Below are 20,139 nucleotides of genomic sequence, written 5' to 3' on the forward strand. Positions count from 1 at the left end.
CCAGTTAGTCAGCCAGCCAAGTGAGTGATCATCGTTGAGAACACTGAAGGAACGGCCATAGAGATACGGGTGAACCTTCATATCTGCCCATACCACCGCAAGGCATCCCTTTTCTGTGACTCAGCACGTGACACTCAGCACGTAATTTGACTCATCACGTGAGAGCGTCCTGCTTGGATATGCAATGACTCTCTCGGCTGAGTCTTGTCACTGCACAATCATGGCGCCTAGACCTACGTTGCTAGCGTCCGTATGAATCATGGTTAGAGCGTCCTCGTCAAAGTTGGCCGGTACAGAAGGTGTTTGCTGGCGCAGTCGCAGATCATTAAACGCTGCTTGTTCTTCATTGCCTCATATGAAGCCAACATCTTCTCTAGTAAGGTGTGTTAACGGTGAAGCTATATGAGAACAATTGGCTATAAATCTTCGGTAATACGAGCAGAGACCTCGGAATCGCTTCACTGCCCTCTTCTCCGTTAACGATGGAAACTTTGCGATGGCTGTGATCTTGTAGGGGTGAGGGCAGACACCTTCATGACTCACTACATGACATAAGAACTGGAGTCCGCCGAATTTAAGTTGACAGTTTTCTGCTTTGAGTGTTAAGCCGGTGGATAGGATTGTTAGTAGAACCACCAACAGCCATCTCAGGTGTTCCTTGAACGCTTCCAAAAAAACTATGTCCTCATCGAAGTATACTAGACATGTCTGCCATTTCAGGTCTGACAGACCCACATCCATAAGTCGCTGAAAATTTGCTGGAGCTGAGCATAAATCGAAAGGCAGGACCTTGAATTCGTAAAGCCCCACAGGCGTTACGAAAGCAGTCTTTTCTCTGTCTCTTTCGTCAACCTCGATTTGCCAATAGCCACTCTTGAGGTGCATCAATGAGAAGTAGCGGGCATGCCTCAGCCTGTCGAGAGAATCGTCGATACGGGGTAATGGGTATACGTCCTATTTTTGTCACCCGGTTCAGCTTACCATAGTCGACACAAAAACGTAGACTGCCGCCTTTTGCTTTGAACATCACTACCGACGGTGCCCACGGGCTTTTTGATGGTATCATAACGTCGTCGTGGATCATTTTCTTCACTTGCTCTCGGATCGCTTCACGTTCTTTTAATGCTACACGGTACAGGTTTTGCCGAATTGTTCTCGCTGTCTCCTCCGTGGTAATCCGGTGCTTCGTCAGTGGCGTCTGACCAACTCTATATGCCAATGAGACGCAATCTCGAAACTGGTGAAGCAGGTCCACAAGGCGTTGCCTTTCCGCTGGTGATAAGCTTGCGCTTACGTCAAGAACAGGCGACGGTGCCGAAACGTCTTGCTCTCCTTGTTGTAATGCAAAGCATTCACCGAATTCCGCAATCTCGTCCAGGTAAGCGACTGCTGCGCCTTTTGCAATGTATCGTCGTTGTTTGCTGAAGTTTGTCAGCAGTAGTTCTATTTGCCCATGGATTACTTTGGCGAGACTACTGGGCGTGGCAATAGCTTGAATGAACAAAAGCGTAATTATCTGCTCGGCAGTACCTTCCCCATCGTACTCCGTGTCGCACCTGACGAAAACGAGGCGGCAAGAAAACGTGGGCGCAGTCACGTCGTCTATGATGCTCCAGGACTTGTGTTGTAGTTTTCCACTTTCGTCCCAAGAAAAGGTTAGTATACCTTCTGCTATGTTGATGACGGCGCCGTACTCACGTAAGAAATCCATACCTAAGGTTACGCCTATGCTGCAGTCAGCAAGAATAACAAAATTTGCAACGAATGACAAATACCCTATGTTGACTCTTGCAGTAAACTTGCCAGTCGGTGTCAGTAGCTGAACTCCAGCAGCTCTAATGTGCAGCCCTAACCATTCCGTTTTCACTTTGGGAAGTATGTCTGCCAGTTTTTCACTTACGATTGAAAAGTGCGCTAGTGTCTACTAGTGCCGTCACGTCGTGGCCGTCAATTGATACCGTAACATCGGCGCTAAAAATATCGTGTGTTGTCAAATAATCCGGCTGTATCGGCTTCTCGTTCGACGGCAATGAGGGAATTTTCAGCACATCGACGTGTGGCAACCTTCCCCCCTGAGGTCGCGGCTTTCAGTTTCCCCGACGTCGGCTGGGAGACCGCCCTCGGGCCACGTCTGTGGAACTGCGTCTTGCAGCTGGAAAAAAATTTCTCGGAGAAGGGGAGTGCGACCGGTAACGGGGAGAGTCAGCTTTTCAGCTAACCGAATTCGCGTCGATGTTCGCTCAGCTGCCGTCGAAAGTACGACAAGAAGCAGTGGATAGAACTGCTTGGTACTCTTCAACGCGATAAGGGCAATGACGGCAGATGTGGCCCGCATCCCCACAGTAGAAGCACAAGTACCTGTAGTCAAGTGTGCACCAAATTTCGGTTCTGCGAAGTGGGGGTCGCGTCGGTTGTTCCCTATGGCAACAAGGTGATGCCAGTGTTGATTGCTGGTGATACTGTTGCGTCGGCAACGGAGCTGGAGATCGACGGACACCATCTGCGTAGCTGGGGAGCCACGTCTGGGAATTTGGCTGGGGAGCCGCAAACGCTTGCTTTATTTCATGGCGCTCAACTTCAGCCACCGACGCAGGTGTGCATTCATATGGCGTGGCAGTGAGCTTCTTAATTTCTTCCCGAAGAATTTCGCCTATCAGCCGGCGCAAGGAACCCTCGTCCTTGACCGTCACCGCTGCGGCGCTTGCCAGTCCAGTGTTGGCGGTCCATACTGGCAGATGCGTAGGTATAAGGCGCGCTCTATGGCCGCCGATTGTTGAATAAATTCATCGAGGCTCGTTGGCGGGTTCCTCTCAAGACCGGCTACCAGCTGCTCCTTTACGCCGTGCATGAGGTGGCTGAGCTTTTTGCCACGGGCATATCGGGACCTGCACGAAGACTAATAGGAGCCATGTCCTCCGCAAACATGGCAATAGTTTCATTCGGCTTTTCAATCCGTGATTCGAGAAGATGGTGTGCGTAGTCTCGTCTTTCCGTGCTCCCGAACTTTAATTCTAAACTGGCAGCGGAACTCATTCCAGCTTGACCGGATTCCCTCGCGATTTACGAAGCAAGTGCGGGCTCCGTCTTCAAGAGAGAAATACACATGGGATAGTTTCTGTCCAGCACGCTAGCCATTATACTTGACTACGCGCTCGCGTTCCTCGAGCCAGTCTTCTGCATCCTCGCAGGCATTGCCGTACAAGCTCATGGGTGTTCGAGGAGTCAAAAGAGTGACTTTTGCAGGGCATGGGTCTGCCATGGCTTGGGCACTCGTGGTAACAGGCAGGCTTCATTGTAGGGGACCAAGTTCTGGGTTGATTCCAACTAGGCAACGGCTGGCGCGGTGAACGCGTGTTTCGACACGCGGAAAACATCCTGGACTTGAAGTGAGGCTGTTGACAGGCGTCCCGAACATTTACCCGTACCTCCACCAGTGTCACGATTCATGAGCAGCAGGAACTGATAAAACAGGGCAGGACACCTTAATTGCAGTTAAACTGAAAACCGATCGCGCAGGGACCTCGTCTTCTCTTCCGCAATGCGCCAGATCTTGGTCTTCATCTACGTGCTGCGTGTTGGATGTAGCAACAGGCAGGGCAGGGCAGGGCAGGGCTGGGCAGGGCAGGGCAGGGCAGGGCAGGGCAGGGCAGGGCAGGCAGGCAGACCGACCGACCGACCGACCGACCGACCGACCGACCGACCGACCGACCGACCGACCGACCGACCGACCGACCGACCGACCTACAGACAGACAGACAGACAGACAGACAGACAGACAGACAGACAGACAGACAGACAGACGGACGGACGGACGGACGGACGGACGGACGGACGGACGGACGGACTCAACACCGCTGAAGTCGGCAAATAGCGTTTATCGGACTAAAGGCAAGAGATAAGTTATTGGGTTGCATTCATAACTTCCGCATGTAACAATACAAGGTCTTCACAAAGAGAGAAAACATAGAGGAGACATCGGCTAAATGCTAGATAATAAATATAAGTATAGTTGTTGGTTGCCTATATCGAAGCCCCGTATGTGGACACGAATGCATAATTGCCATACAATAATATTTGCAGCAACATGCTCGAAATTGTCGTGTTATTCTTATGGGTGATTTTAACCTTGCCGACCTTAACTGGTCTACCATGCAGTACACAACAAAGGCTTCAGAAGCCCTTCTCGATATGATGTTAAATTTCAACTTGCGCCAAATAGTGCAATACCCCACAAGGGTGCAAAACGAGTCTCGGAGTATACTTGACCTCATCTTACTAAGTAGTAACTTTCTCTTAGAACAAGTGAAGTTAGAAGTAATAGAAGGAATATCCGATCACAATATTCCGATGTGTATCTTACCACTAGATTACAAAATATCAGTGCAAACCACAGCCCAAACTATAATCAATTTCGACAAAGCAGATGACGCCCACATGCAAACCTATTTATCTCACGAATTCCAAGAGTTTTCTGCATTGGCCACAGATCCTTTGTCAGATATAAATGTTGTCTGGATGCGTTTTAAAGACATAGTGTCCCACTGTGTAACCCATTTTATTCCTGTTAAATCGAAAAAACCCTTGAAAAATAACCCATGGATTACTCGGGAAGTAATACATGAAAAACGCCAACTCGAAAGGTTACGCGAAGCGAGCAAGGCTACAGGCAATACTCCATCTGAGACCCCTAGGCTAGCGCTTGCAGCAAAAAATTTCAAACAGAAATCTAACGATGCGAAACACCATTACTTCAACACCGTACTCCCCAGCTTTATAAAGAACAATCCACATAGATTCTGGAACCACTTTCGCCAAAAAAAAACACACTCATAACTCAGCTCTCGTCAAGTGAAAAAGTGGATAAAGCCAACAGATATAACCAATTCTTTCGTTCGGTCTTCACAAAAGATAATGGCGTCATGCCGGACTTAGTTCCACGGACTGTTTCCACTATCGACCCACTCGTTATCACAGACGCTGGTGTTCTTAACCTTCTTCTTGCCCTAGACACTAAAAAAGGTCCGGACAATATACCCAGCCAATTTCTTAAAAGGTACGCACAGTGGTGCGGCAGATACCTCGGCTTTATTTTCCGTAAATCCCTATCGACATCAAAATTACCCAAAGATTGGAAAATAGCTAAAATTATTCCGATCTACAAGTCGGGAGATAAATCCGTTGAATCAAACTTCAGACCAATATCGTTAACGAGCACGGCATGCAAACTACTCGAACATATAATTCTAAAACATTTAACAATTTTTTTTGAAAACGAAGGCATCCTGTCCCCTAACCAGCATGGTTTTCACAGGGGTTTATCGACCATAACTCAATTAACAGAAGTCATACACGATCTCGCGCTGGGTATTGACAATCACGACCAAACGGACCTAATCCTACTTGATTTTTCTAAAGCGTTTGATTGTGTTTGTCACACCAAACTAATAAATAAACTAAAAAGCGTTATCGGAGACGCAGAAATTGTTGCTTGGGTTCGTGGGTTTTTGTTTAATAGGAGTCAGTTTGTTAATTTCGAACATACAACATCAGATATAGTATCAGTTACGTCAGGAGTACCACAGGGCTCCGTGCTTGGGCCCTTGTTATTTCTCGTGTATATTAATGATATAACCACTAACATAGACTGTAAAATAAAGTTATTTGCGGATGACTGTATCATTTATAGAGAAATTAAAAATAATCAAGATCACTACTCCCTTAACAAATCACTTAGTAGTATTACGAAATGGTGCTCAGACTGGCAGATGATAATCAATGTAAAAAAATCAGCATGTATGACCATAACGAGGAAAAAAATCTTCAGACTTTAGCTACACCATAAATAGTACAGTTTTGACTAAAGTACAAAAATATAAATATCTAGGCTTAACAATAACGTCAGACCTAAGGTGGGACGAGCATATTCACCACATTACCTCATCTGCTATGCAAAAGGTATTTTTCCATCGCAGATCACTTCAACTCGCACCCTTGTCAACAAAACTCCTAGCATACAAAACATTCGTTAGGCCGATCCTCGAATACGGAAACACTGTATGGTTCCCTTACACCCAAACTAACATAAAGAAAATAGAAACAATAGAAAGGAAGGCCATTCGATTTATCCATAACAAATTTAGACGTGAAGACTCTCCCTCTAACCGTCTAGCAACTTCTGGGCTCCTTACGCTCGAAGCACGAGCGAAACAGGCACGTTTGAAATTCCTTTATCAACTTCTGCATAATTCTTTCAAAATTGACATTTCAAATTAAATTTCTTATTCACAAACACGACCTACCAGGCACAAACACACAAACACCTTAGTAGAATATAAATGTAATAATAATGTGTTTAAATATTCCTTTTTTTCCGGTTGCCATCCGCGAATGGAATATGTTATCACCTCTCACCACTAACACAGTCACTGTCTCAGTTTGAATTAGAAATTGAAACAATTGTTTAGCAGGTTAAAATTGCTAGTGCTATTATTGATCGTGCAAACCACCATGTACTTGTGCCCTGTGTATGTAGTCGGGTATGCAGCGTAGAATACCTCAATTGCCATTTCTTACTTTTATTTTTTTTAAAGTCCGCATGTACATGTGTTTGGTGTATACATTTTGTAGTAAAAATTGTTTATGTTTTAAGGTGCAAAACTGACGTTATACATGTATTGATACTTAACATTATCAGTGTTCTTTGTTTATGTGTATATATATAGTGCCCTCCTGCTATGGTCTCAGTAGAGACTGGCAGTATTGTAAATAAATAATAAATTACCTGAGTATCCCAAGCCGGCAAGGATACTAGTTCACCACTGCGTTTACATTAGCAAGTGGCGTCTAATTGCGTAAAAAATTTCGCCAGAAAATTCTTAAGGTATGATTTACGCACAACCTTCAGACCTGATAGCGTCGGATTGTTATTTGAATAAACGAGACACGAGAATTCTGTTACGCGGAAACTCAAACACAAACCTCTTTTTTTAGCTGACGTTTCATTTCTGCTTTAGTATGAGCTTCATGAGGTGCACGGTGCGCGATTAAAAGACGGGACAAATGAAACACACAAGGACACACAGCGCTGTGTGTATCCCTGTGTGCCTTTTTGCCCCGTCTTCTAATCTCGCTACCGTACACCCATTGAAAATGCATTACCAGCACGCCCACATTGAAACCCTCGTGTACTTTAGTAGGAGCGCCGTCGCCTGCTCGGTTCCTTGCAGCACCGTCCAGATGACGCTCGCCTCCGAGCATCTGCGGCAGCAGCGGCGACCACCTTAGGGGGAAACAAAAAGAGAACCACAATGCTCGCTTTCGTGCATAGCGTTTGCCGCTGGAGCTTCCAAGAAATATTACTGTTAGATCGGCTGCAGCTGTTAAGAAGCGCGAGAAGCAGCCAGGGATCACTGACTGCTATTGCGTTCCACTCTTAAAGGCGAACCTTAACCATCCTCCAAGTTTTTGATTGCAGGCTCGTTTTAAGCCCAGTCATGACGCTTTCCACTTCTAACCTACTCCTTCAAATATTCCTTATTCAACACGCCGAGTATTTATCTGCCATGAATAAGTATTTTCAAAAGCAAATTATAGGTTGCGGTCACCTCACAATTTGCGTTAGCGCATCGCGGCGTCAGCTTGCGCCGCCGTGAACAAGTGGCACAATGCTTACGCATACTTAGACAACTCCCGAACGAGGTTCTGGGTTAATTACTTATGCTGTCTGAGTAGTTTCTGAGTGTAGATGGAAACGCATATATCCGATCAAGTATGTTTCTGAAAATTGGGTTTGATTACTTTCATCAAACTATAAATTTAGCATATAAATTTACTGTACTTTAGATCTTAAGACGTTACAATGCTTTATTTTAAGGTTCGGCAACAAAATAGTCTAATCAACTCTTGACGTCGCGCCAGACATGTCTAGGCACGTCACGATTGTCCTTGATAAACATAACATCGCCGTGCTTCTTCGCCTGGCGGTTCTCTTGCTCGACACACCGCGCTCCAGTGCCTTGTGCTCTGCTGGGGTCACTGAATTATATAGAGAGGAGTGCTGACTCGCCTGATAAGACCTTCCGCGTAGTGTCCAGCGCGGCCGTGTTTCTGCGATGAGGATCATAGATCACGCTTGGATTCATTTGTCCTCGTCTTCAGCGGTGCCGGCTGCGGCCAACTGCAGCGGCTCGTCTCCTGGTGAGGATGATAAGTCGACTGTATGCTCGATCACCAGGTCGCAAATGAAGGTATGCACGCTTGCCGCTGTGATACTCTCGCCACTCTATGCGCTTCCTCGCTGTGGCATCGCGCATATGTAATCCTTCATCTTTAGGCCGTGCACAACTACTAATACACTGAGTGGAACACATTGCGAGTAACAAACCTGATCGACTCCCCTCGCTAGCTCTCGCCATTTTGAGCTGCCAAATGCACTGGAAAGATTGTGCGTTAATGATCATGTATTCTAACTGGTGCACACCTATGCCCTGCGGAAGGAGCTTGAATTTCAAACTAACGGCTGCGTGCCCTTCTAGTTGCGGACGCCGCGCTCCTAGCCACTCAATTGGTGTATTCCCATAAGTAAGCCTACTTAATAGCAGTGTTGTGACATCACGACAGTCACAAGTGACCTCGAAATTATTCAAGCAAACATGCGTTATTCTTTTAATCAGTTTCTTCAATAGACCGTTTATATTGTTTATAGAAATAAATATGCACAAGGAGCGAATGTCTCAGTTGTATCACCTTTGGGGGGAGGGGGGCCTCAGCTGGAACTTAAGTCAACCAACCTCGATGTCCTATTTCCAGTAAAAAAGTGCAATGTATTTCACTAGAACTATGAAAGACGCAAAGCCTTCAGGGACGTCTACGAAAATGGCGAAGAGTAAAACGCCTAAGAGCTGCTGGAACTGCTAGTTCACAGGAGGCATGAAGACATCGAGGGAGAAGAACCAAGCACTTTGCTTGTGAATGAAAATGAGTCCATCTCACTTCTAAAGGGTCTTGATAATTTTGTAGGACCCTTATGATTCGCCTTTAAGAGTGAAACATGGTAACATTCAAAGGTCCCTGACTGCTTCACACACTTCCCAGCAACTGCAGCTTATGTAACCGCAATGTTTACAGTAAAACACTGGCGGCGAACGCATGGACGAAGGTGAGCTTTCTGCCACAAACACGGGATCTTGCGTCGGCCGCGAATGAGCTGAGGCGAGCGCCGTCATGACGGTGTCACTGCAAGGAACCGAGCTCAGCCCACCACTGTGTAAATAGTAGAAACGCTGGTGAAGGGCTTCATATTTGAGTTCCCGCGTAACAGAAATATGTTTTCTGGTATATCCAAATTACAGTCTGACGCCATTAGATCTGTAGCTTTTAAGTCATGCTTCAGTGTTTCTCTGGTCCATTTTGCTTTCAGAAGTTCAATTAGTTCAGTAACGCCTTTGCGCTACAGGGAGGGCCAGCGTGGTTGGTTTTGCGTCGTTCGGAATGGTTTTTGGATCACATGACGGTGAACACGGCACACGGAACGGCACGCCAGACTTTCTGCGACACGGTGCTTTTTAGAGCTATCCCATTAATAATCTACATGTTTGCGACACGTGCATCAAAAATTGCCGCAACGTGATCTAAACTCTTTTCCGCTAAGAACGAAGCCAACAATAAAAGAAACCGCTTAAAAGCGCGCAGCTTCCGACCGACCGACCGACCGACCGACCGACCGACCGACCGACCGACCGACCGACCGACCGACCGACCGACCGACCGACCGACCGACCGACCGACCGACCGACCGACCGACCGACCGACCGACCGACCGACCGACCGACCGACCGACCGACCGACCGACCGACGGACGGACGGACGGACGGACAGACAGACAGACAGACAGACAGACGGACAGACGGACAGACAGACAAGAAACTTTATGTAGTCCTAAGGGACTACGTAGCAGTAGTCGCGGGCCATACCCATGTCGGGGGCGGAAGACCATGATCTTCAGCCCTGTCGCAGGCCCTTTGGACAGCCCGACACCGCCGCTTCCAACAGAAAAAAATTTTACCAATGAATAGCGCGAAAACCGCTAGATATACGAGAAAACCACTCCAGTTTAAACGCTGACCCAGACTAGTGTATGCAACACTGCATGATGTGCACAAAGCAGCTGAGAAAGACTAGCCCCCGTATTCTTAAACACGCCTTCACTTGAAGCTCCTCCTCGACTCAGCCAAGTCGAGGCGACGGGGCTTCCTTCACTCAAGGCTCCGTTGCGCTTCATGAACACTACTTCACCTTTCCTCCGCCAAGGAACGCCTTGAAAATGCGCCCTCGACTCAAGTGAAGTGTATCGACCGAGAAAAGCGTCTGATATCGAGACTATTCTTTAATGTGCTTATTAAAAGTCCCATTAGTTAAGACAAATATGTGTTTCACTTCATTCGTCTTCCTAATCAAACAACTACATGGCGCAATGTACAACTTTAGCTCGGCAACGCTGCCACTGTGAGCGTTCTACTGATAGAGCAAGCGGGAGCTGTGTTTGAGGTCTGGCAACAATCGCATCCCAACAGCTGAGAGCATGGCGTAAGGCTGAGATCCAAGATAATTTGCGCCGGCATTAGTCCGCTGCTCTTTTCTCCCTAGTGTTTCATTGGTGATGGACGTTGCGTTTGGTAATCGCGGTTATGATGGGTGATTTTGTTCTTGTGCGTATGGTGACCGAGCCTGAATGACTTCTGAGGCCACAGATGGAACGGCCGATGGGCAGCTTTGTTTACCTTCAAGATCGAGTGGTGCTGTGAGTTTGCTGAAAGCAACAACAGGACAGAAAATATGGGTGAGTGAGCCATTCTTTCATGGAAGCACAGTGTGTCAATGCGGTTTTCTTTAGGTTGCCGCTGCGCTGTCGATAAACCGTTTCCGATGTATTTATTTATTTATTTATTTAGTTTAGCCTACAGGCTCGGAGGAGCATTGAGTAGGGGGGGTTACAGAAAAATGACAAATAATTAACGCAAAGAAGGGAACTGCATAGTAAGAGAAACAAATACGTTTGTACATTGGAAAAAAAAGAACACTGTTAAACATTGGGAAAATACATACAAATTCAAGGAAATACAATGGAAAACAAAGTCCAAAAACAATACAAAGGCGAATACAATAGAGTCGTACAAAAAAGTCAAAGGAACATGTGAAGTTCCAAATGTTCACGAAATTTCGCAGGATCTTTTATTGAGACAATATTATTTGGAAGGCTATTCCAAAGTACGATGGCGCGCGGTAATGCAGAGTTATTGAATGACTGTGTGCGGCCAAAAATGCGCCTGAAACTGAGATGATTATGAAGTAGAGTAGATGTGCGAGAAGGAGTTTCAAGCGACAGGCGGCTGGACCATGAGTTATAGTAGTATTTATGAAAGAGGCATATGAGAGCAACGGAGCGGCGGGAATCCATGTCCGGCAGGAGAACATCGCGTTTAATTTGGGTAATGCTAGATTGACGACTGTAGTTAGAAGTTATAAAGCGGGCAGCACGATTTTGGATGGATTCCAATTTATCTATTAGGTATTGTTGATGACGAGACCAGATCGAAGAAGCGTATTCAAGTTGAGGGCGTACAAAAGTTTGGTAGGCCTGTTGACGGATGGTAGATGGCGAGAGGTGCAGATGACGACGTAAAAACCCTAACGTTCTGTTAGCTTTAGCGCATATTTTCTCGATGTGAAAGCTCCAGGCTAGGTTAGTAGAAAAATGAACGCCAAGATATTTGTAAGTAGAGTCACGGGGAACTTCCGATGAGCAGATTTTGTAAGGGAAATTAGGATATGATTTCGTACGAGTGAAGGAAAGAACGCAGCACTTAGATGTGTTAAGTGTCATTTGCCAACGGTCGCACCACTGATTAACTAGGTGAAGGTCATTTTGCAAAGTTAGGTGATCATTATGACAGTTAATTGTTCTGTAAATGACACAATCATCCGAAAAGAGTCGTATGCAGGATGAAATGTTGCTCGGTAAATCATTTATAAAGATTAGGAAAAGAAGAGGGCCTAGCACACTACCCTGGGGTACACCTGATGTTACAACAGACGTGGAGGAGTTAAAGTTATTCACAAATACAAACCGGTGCCGATTAGATAAGAAATTGCGAAGCCAAGATAATGTTAATGAGTCAATCTTAAGAGCACTTAGTTTAGCTATTAGACGACAGTGAGCCACTCTGTCAAATGCTTTTGCATAGTCGAGAAAGATGCAGTCAATCATTTTGCTGTTATTCATGCCATAATGTAAATCTGATGCAAATTCCAAAAGTTGGGTGTCACAAGACAACGCTTTACGGAAACCATGTTGATTTTGAAAGAAAAAGTTATTAGATTCAAGATGGTGGGATAAATGGGAGGCAATGATGTGCTCGAGAAGCTTACAACAAATGCATGTTAGTGAAATGGGGCGGTAGTTACCAGGTGAGTGCCTGTTTCCATCTTTGAATATAGCAATAACTTTGGCTATCTTCCAGTCAGCAGGTAGAAGACCTGTTGATAAAGACTGCTGAAAGATGTAGCACAAAATCTGACTGGATATAGCTGACGTGTTCTTTAGAATTTTAGAATTATTATTGTCAATGCCACATGATGTAGACACCTTTAGATCGCGTATTAGTTTTGAAATGCCTTCAACACTAATATTTATAGGGGACATGAAGCGATAATGAAGGTCGGAGACACAGGGAATGGAAGAGCAGTCTTCATTGGTGAACACAGAGCTAAAGATCCAATTGAAAGTTGAAGCACACTCAGATGCAGGGACAGGAACATTGCCAGCGTCATGTAATGTTACTGTATTACTGCCACGATCAGTAGAGATAGCTTGCCAAAACTTTCTAGGGTTAGTGTGTAGAAGTGAGGAGAGATCTTTGGAAAAATACTTCTTTTTGGCTTCACATATTGCTAGGCAGTAAGATTTTAAACAATCCTTATATTTAGACCATGCCGAGGGACACGATAGCCGTTTAGCAGAAGCGTATAACCTTTTCTTTTTATTTCGGAGTGATCTAAGTGATTTATTAAACCATGGGTTACGTTTGTCATTAGATATAGTGAGTAGTGGCACATATTTGTCTACTAGGAGTGAAATAATATTTGTAAATGAATTCCAATTCACTTCAACAGAATTATTTGTAAATGATGGAAGAAACGTTTCCTGAAGGAAAACCTCAAGTTCATTGTTCATTTGTTCGTAATTAGCTTTGTTATAATCCCTTATAATCTTACGTTCAGCACCAGCGAATTTCAGTAGAATATAAATTGAGAACTGCAGTAGGTTATGGTCACTAAATCCATCAAGTTGTATGACAAGGCTTATGCTATGTGGCTCAGTTGTGAGAATAAGATCTAATATGTTAGTACCGCGGGTAGGCTCAGAAACAATTTGCGTAAGATTGAACTCTAAACACAGCTCAATAAAATCACCTGAATCAGTGCTCGATGAAGACAAGCGAGACCAATTAATATGAGGGAAATTAAAATCCCCAAATAGGTATATTTTATTAGTGGGAAACTGTTCAAGGGCCCTGGTAATACTTTTATGAAGATCAGACACGAACAAGCGGTCAGTGGCAGGTGGGCGACAACACACGCCCATCAGTAACTTCCCGTATAATGTAGGACAAGCCACCCAAACTACCTCAAGAGCAGTGTCAGTGTCAACGAGAAAAGAAGGAATAGTTTTATTGATGGCCACCAACACGCCGCCCCCCTTTTTATGTGAACGATCATGGCGATAAATGGCGTACTGATTAGAAGTATGAAATAACTCGGGGTCACCTACATCTGCATTAAGCCAGGTCTCGGTTAACAATACAACATCAGACATGCTATCTTCAAGATATGATTCAAGCATGACACGTTTTGGCAACAGACTGCGGATGTTGGTAAATGATACTGAAAGTGAAGGTGCCCGTGTAGTTGATAGCCGCTGGACTTTAGCACCGCGCACATCGGCAACTAGCTATCGAGCAGGTACTACGGAATCAGAACAACTATCGTAAATATACGTGGTATTATTGATACGAAGTTTGTCAACATTCAATTTGTAGGGACAATTACGTTCTCTGGCGAATTGAAGCAATTTATTACGTGCCTGTCGAGTAGCTAGTGAAAAATCTTCTCTAATAGAGATCCCAGTATTTTTCAGCTTATGTGCGCTAGTGAGAATTTCCTGCTTATCCTTAAATAACGTAAACTTGGCAATTATTGGTCTTGATTTATTTGAAGCAAATTTTCCCAGCCGGTGCACACGTTCAAACTGAGAACTGGCAGTTGTGATATCCAACTTATCTGAGCATAGGGCAATAATTTTTCTTTCTGTAGTCGACCAACTCTCTTTATCCTTGTCGGGGATTCCAAAGAACAACAGATTGCACCGACGCATTCTGTTCTCAGCATCGTCACACCTTGACGTTACTGCCCGAAGTTGATCGGCAAATGAGCCACTAGCATGATCAGAGCTGTTAGACAGTGAGGTGGCATGTGAAACAAGCTTTGCCTCCAAAGTGACCACTCTCTCGGTCAAGCTTTTAATTTCTTTATCGGTAGCATCTTGCATCTTGCATGTATTCTGACCAGCTTCTAGCCTACACACAGTTTCAAGAACAATGTTAAGTGTTTGTTCGACGGTAGGGCCGGGATTTGATTCAATATCGGCCGACAGCAACAACAACAGACATGCAGAATTTTTGCGCAAGAATGAAAAGAACAGCAGCAAACGCCGCATCTTATCATACAGTTCGGTCGGGCACGACACCGCAACAAGGCAGTAATGGCTGCATTTTATACAGGATGCATCTTTGAAGTAACCAACCTGGAAAAACAGCATCGGTAAGCGTCCCATCCTTTCAGCGGCGTCGTGCCCAACCGAAGTGGTGCCTTGCTGGCCTTTATATCCCGCTTCATAGCTTGCGAGGGCGTCAGTGAAGGGACCATGTTGCCAGCCACCAGTAGAAGAAGGAACCGAACTTGGCCATCCTTGCACTTTTGGAAACCGGGACAGGAATGCTTGATCAGCCCAGCGCGGCCAAGGTTCGAGAACCCGCGGAGATAAGGCACCGAGGAACGTAATCTGGAAAAACATCATCGGTAAGCGTCCCATCCTTTCAGCGGCGTCGTGCCCAACCGAAGTGGTGCCTTGCTGGCCTGGCTTGCTCACAATCATGCTTGCTCACACAAGCATGATTGACTCCAGTTGCTCATGCTGCGGGCATTAATTAGTACCTGAAACATATTCGGACAGCATAAGCTAGTCTAAAACATATATTATTATTACTTTTTTGCTAATGGGAACTTGTGGAAGATTCGGCACGACAATCTGTTGTTGGTTTCGCTTTTTTAAACGATAATGCAGAAGGTACGTATCGGCGCCTGCATCCAACGATCATTCCAGTATCGCGTATGAAATCTTTCGGTAGAGGAGAAGCAGTTATAGTATACATGTGGCAGAATGCGTATATGGTTGAGTGCGTAGCTCCGGCAAGTTGAAAAAAGAAACAAGCGTCTTTTGAGTCCTGTAGTTTGTTTTAGAAGCCGTGGTGGTCAGTCGGCTTGCTCAAATTGTAGCACATATGGTCAACGAACCAGCACTGGTGCCTGCATTTCCTGTGCTTCCTCACTTCACATATACGCTACGCAATGTTTTAATCTTCCGAAAATTCACTTGTCAATACTTCATCACCGCCATTTGTTTTTTTGTCCTAACTCTTTCAATGTGCTATGTGGTAGCAGCTGATGCACGTTCCAAAAACTGGGCTTTCAAGTTCATGCAATGCCGACATATTTTTAGTTGTGCTACGTTTTTTTTCATTTCCGTTGCTTAGGTATACTGTATTTACTTAGCGCGCGAGCGCCCTGTCTACATAAAAGTTTTGGCATTCTGGTGTAGGATGTGGGCCTTGGAAGGACCAGCTGATGAAAAAATCAACGCCTGTGCTGCACAGTAAGGCTTCTGGCAGACCTGAAAGCATTGATAGCTATGGTGCCTGCCTGTTGGAATTGCACCAGCTTGCTTCCCTGAAAGAAGCTAGGTGCTGAAGAAGTACTTGACTAGCCTAGCCGGTAATTAGTCTGTGCTTATTTTCATAAACTTTGTAAAAATATTCATGTTACGTGTCCCCACATTCACAAAATGGCGAAATGGACACCCTGTTATTTAGAACCACAAACATGAAACAGCCATGTTAATGAAATCAAATTAATTTTTTATTCCCCTTCAGCTGTCATATAATTTTTGTTTTAAATCGCATGAATATGATGGGCGAGGTCATCAGTTGTCCGTGGTGCTTTGCAGCTGCGACTTTTTGCTGCGCACAATTTGTGAAGCAACACTTCCGTAGTATTTGTAGCCAGCACTTCAGTATTTTGTGGCATGCTGAAGCTACTTTAGCATGAGCAAGTGTAGATTAAAAATATGCCATAGTTTTGATGGTTTATCTCAGCTTTTCTGAAATAACGGTAGTAATGCGCTCTATACTGTATTTTTCAGCATTGTCATTGTGACAGTCTGCAACACCATTTGGCCTATTTTGGTATCCCACAAGACACGCTGCTACCCTGGGTGTTGTACCTCGGTCAATTGCTGAAGTTCTGCAAGCCCCATTGAAGCCAACTGTCATCCGCATCCAATGGAAGAAACTCATTGTTCGGGTTGTAACAATTTATTTTAGGTTGAAGCTAGAAGCAGGGTAGAAACAGAATATATTCTACAAGAATTTACCACTGCATGCCATCGGGTGGCTACACCCGGCAGACTACTGTCTTGAACAGAGATGTTTTATTCTTGAATATATTTGTCAGCAGTACTACTCCTTCTGTTTATATCCTTGGAAACAAACAAGCGAAGACACCAAAGACACCAGAGGAGAAATTATTTCTACTTACTAATTGAATTAAAGAAATGACAAATTAATGGCAATGAAAGTGGTTGAGAAAACTTGCCATAGGCGTGCGATGCTCTAACCAATGAAGCTACCGCGGCACGGTTTTCCCATGCACTTTTTTGTGTATTTATATTTTACTAGTAGAACTAACTACTACTACTAGAACTACATCATTTCCCACCTGCGGCAAGTTGATTTTTCATCCACTTTCATTGCCATTAATTTATCATTTCTTTAATTCAATCAGTAAGTACAAGTAATTTCCCTTATGTTGTCTTTGATGACTTTGCTTGTTGGCTTCTCATGATATGATTATTAAAAACCGCGCCCCTTGGTCAACCCCCTTTCTTCTCCTTCATACTGTTTCTGTTTGTAGGAGCAGAGTTCACGCAGTATTGCATACTATCAAAGTACACAAAGGCGAGAATAATGTTAATTTATTGTTTTAGAAAAAAATTGGCACTTGAATTGACCAGAAATTATTAAGCGGTACGTACTGACTTAATAGATATGACTGAAGAAAGGTCATCTGGATGAAAAATACAATGACCTCAGCTACAACGTGTCTATGAAGGCAAATACATGAAGTCAAACTGCTTTTAGTGGTGACGTTTGAGCTGGTAGGATATTAGAAAAATGATAGATGTCTTAAGCAGAATATTTCGACGGCTATTATAGTGCAGCAGGACATTGACTGGACCTCTCCTCCACTTGCACACCAATGCAAGCGCAGCACACACAGCACAGTTGGAAAGGCAGTTGCTCTTCGTGCGTGTGTTGGCAACCTGGTTCCTGCAAAGAGAAGGGGTTGGTAATAAACATACAACGATGTTAAAGAAGTTCCATGAAACTAGCTTAGGTACTGTATTCGTTTTCTTTAGTTTGCATTTCGTAATAGTACATTAGTTTAAGAAGTTTGTGTTCTAGAGCGCAATTTTTTTTACATTAATTAGCTCATACTGTTTTTATTTATTTTTATTTGCAAAGAAACATTTTTCAGCTGGTCTACCGCTTGCTCAGCAAGACCGACAACAGCGATCTAACACTTACATAATGAACTCTATAGAGAGCTGGGATGTTCGCAATAAAGGTGTGCGAGATATATCTGCTACCACTTGCTAGCTCTGCCTGTATTAGGTGCTGTCACTACACTGCTACACCTTTATTTATCGGAGTAAAAAATAATGTGATGCACAAAACTCTACTCTGTTGTATTGTTATTCTGTCTCTTCTACTCGAACAAAACATTACATTAACCTGTGTATACGTGCAGGTATAATTCTGAATGCCATTTCATAGTTGGTGACTTCCTCGTTGAGCTTGGATCTTCATAGGGATGACAAGCTAATTAAACTGAATTGTTTGAAGCAAGGATTACGTAATTATTGCTTATGACTTTAAATTGCACCAACTGCACACGGTCCGCGCGAAATTACAGTCCATTTCTTATTTTCCTTAGCGCAACTAGCCGCATCAAATTAAAGAAAATTGCAAAAATTAAAGTGAACGCACCTGCTCGTTTACAAAGATGCTCGCTTTGCTGCGGTGTGTTTCGCCGTCCTTGGATTAGCGTAGGCAGTGACGATCTGCCCGAGTAGAAACAGCGCCGACGGGGCGACTGCCGCGCTCGCGCAAGCGACACACGCGCACAGGCAATACACCCACTGGTGACAGGAATCTTCGTAGCTGTTTTCTTTTTGCAAGTTCGAAGTCCACCGCAGTTATGTATCGCGCCGTGCTTGAACTGATGCTGCTTTCTACGATGAGCCGCGAGAAACACGTGAATGCACTGTCGCCGATAGTAGGTTCGGAGCACTGGCACGAAGAATACCAGTGTGCAGGTCATCAACTGGCTCAGCACGGAGTAAGACGACAATCGCTGCACTAGCTCGCAGTCTTCTTGACAGGACGGCCGATCTGTCTCGGCGCTGCAGTGGCATAATTCCGGTGCCGAAGCGCTCCAGAGGACTGCAACGGTCCCTAAAACGAAGCCCTTGAAAATGCGCAGCACGGTTAACCCAAGAAAAGCGATGGAGGCAACTGGCGTCCATCGGAAAATGCTGACGAGGCGAGCGACAGATCGCAAGGCAGCCATGTTTACGCACTAACTTCACTCGAGGAGCGATTCAAGGTAGCTGCGAGGCTACCTTGAGATTCTCGAGTAAAGCGCTCGAGCTTTCCTTCACTCAAGGCGCGTTTCAAGTGGAGGGCGATTTGTGAAATGAAAAACCGCCATCAAGGAGCATTTCGAGTGGAGGGTCAAGTCGAGGTGCGTTTGTGAATACGGGGGTAGGAATGTCTTCGGACGCAACGCTATTTACGAGCAGTGCAAGCCAGATGCATGACGGAACGTCCACGTGATCATGCTGGATTGCGCATCGGAAGTATCCTAGCGTGTAAAAGGCCGGTCAACGTAGTGGCTTTGCACGTGATGAACACAGGCTCTGGCGATTAGGCCAAGCCACTGCATGCAAAGCAATTGTGCCGGTTACCGTGCGTATGCCGATGATTGGCGGTGACGGGACCATACCAAGCAACTGATGGAGAAGAGCTTGTCATAAGCGACGCTAGGTAATATGGCAAGTAGAGTTGCTGTCGCTCACAATTCACTGCTTCTGCGTACACAGGGGCGTGGCGACAAGCTGTTGCTGAGCGGGTACCGACAGGGCCCCAGCGATCTTTTCCTGAATTGTAGGACGGGTGATAGGAGCCAGAAATGCGGGCTGCTGTTGCTGTTGCGGCTCCTGGCACTCCATGGATGGCACAAAACGTTCTTGGCGGACCACCAAATGGTTTTATTTGTTTGAGAAGCGGTGGAATGACCAGGCATGACTGCTAGCCTCGCCAGTGGCTCGTTTCGTCAGTGAGAACGTCGTGCCAAAGATTGTTGCTTAAGCGATTCTTCTTAAGCGACAGATTCTGATACTATGCGAAGTGAATTGACGCGAAACATCTTAAAGACACCATCGTGGATACCTAGCGTTTTCCACTGAATATTTTCAAGCTCTATCGTGGAACTACTCACACGTTTGCAGAAGTTGACGACGTCATCGACATAGCTTGCGAACACCTCGCCAGGCTCTTTTGTTCGAGCGCACCAACGTTGCTCGGCGCACATCTTACGTAGAATATGACTTTACTCAACCTCGAGGCGGCATCTCATTCGTTGTGCCTCGTTACCGTGTCCTACCTCGAGAACTAATCCTCGACG

The 20,139-nt window shown here is 45.2% G+C and overlaps 1 long non-coding RNA gene across 1 annotated transcript; it reads right to left on the reverse strand.

The window, feature by feature from the left end:
• Positions 1 to 8,099: 8,099 nt before the first annotated feature.
• LOC139050211 (uncharacterized) lies at positions 8,100 to 15,193 on the reverse strand. The gene is made up of 3 exons (XR_011508811.1): positions 15,173 to 15,193; positions 14,861 to 15,118; positions 8,100 to 8,193 (listed from the first exon to the last, which is right to left on the reverse strand). It is a non-coding gene; the product is annotated as an uncharacterized lncRNA (long non-coding RNA).
• Between the last annotated feature and the right edge of the window lie 4,946 nt (positions 15,194 to 20,139).

The sequence above is a fragment of the Dermacentor albipictus genome, chromosome 9 (genome assembly GCF_038994185.2).
Source record: "Dermacentor albipictus isolate Rhodes 1998 colony chromosome 9, USDA_Dalb.pri_finalv2, whole genome shotgun sequence".
NCBI classification, from domain to species: Eukaryota; Metazoa; Arthropoda; class Arachnida; order Ixodida; family Ixodidae; genus Dermacentor; species Dermacentor albipictus.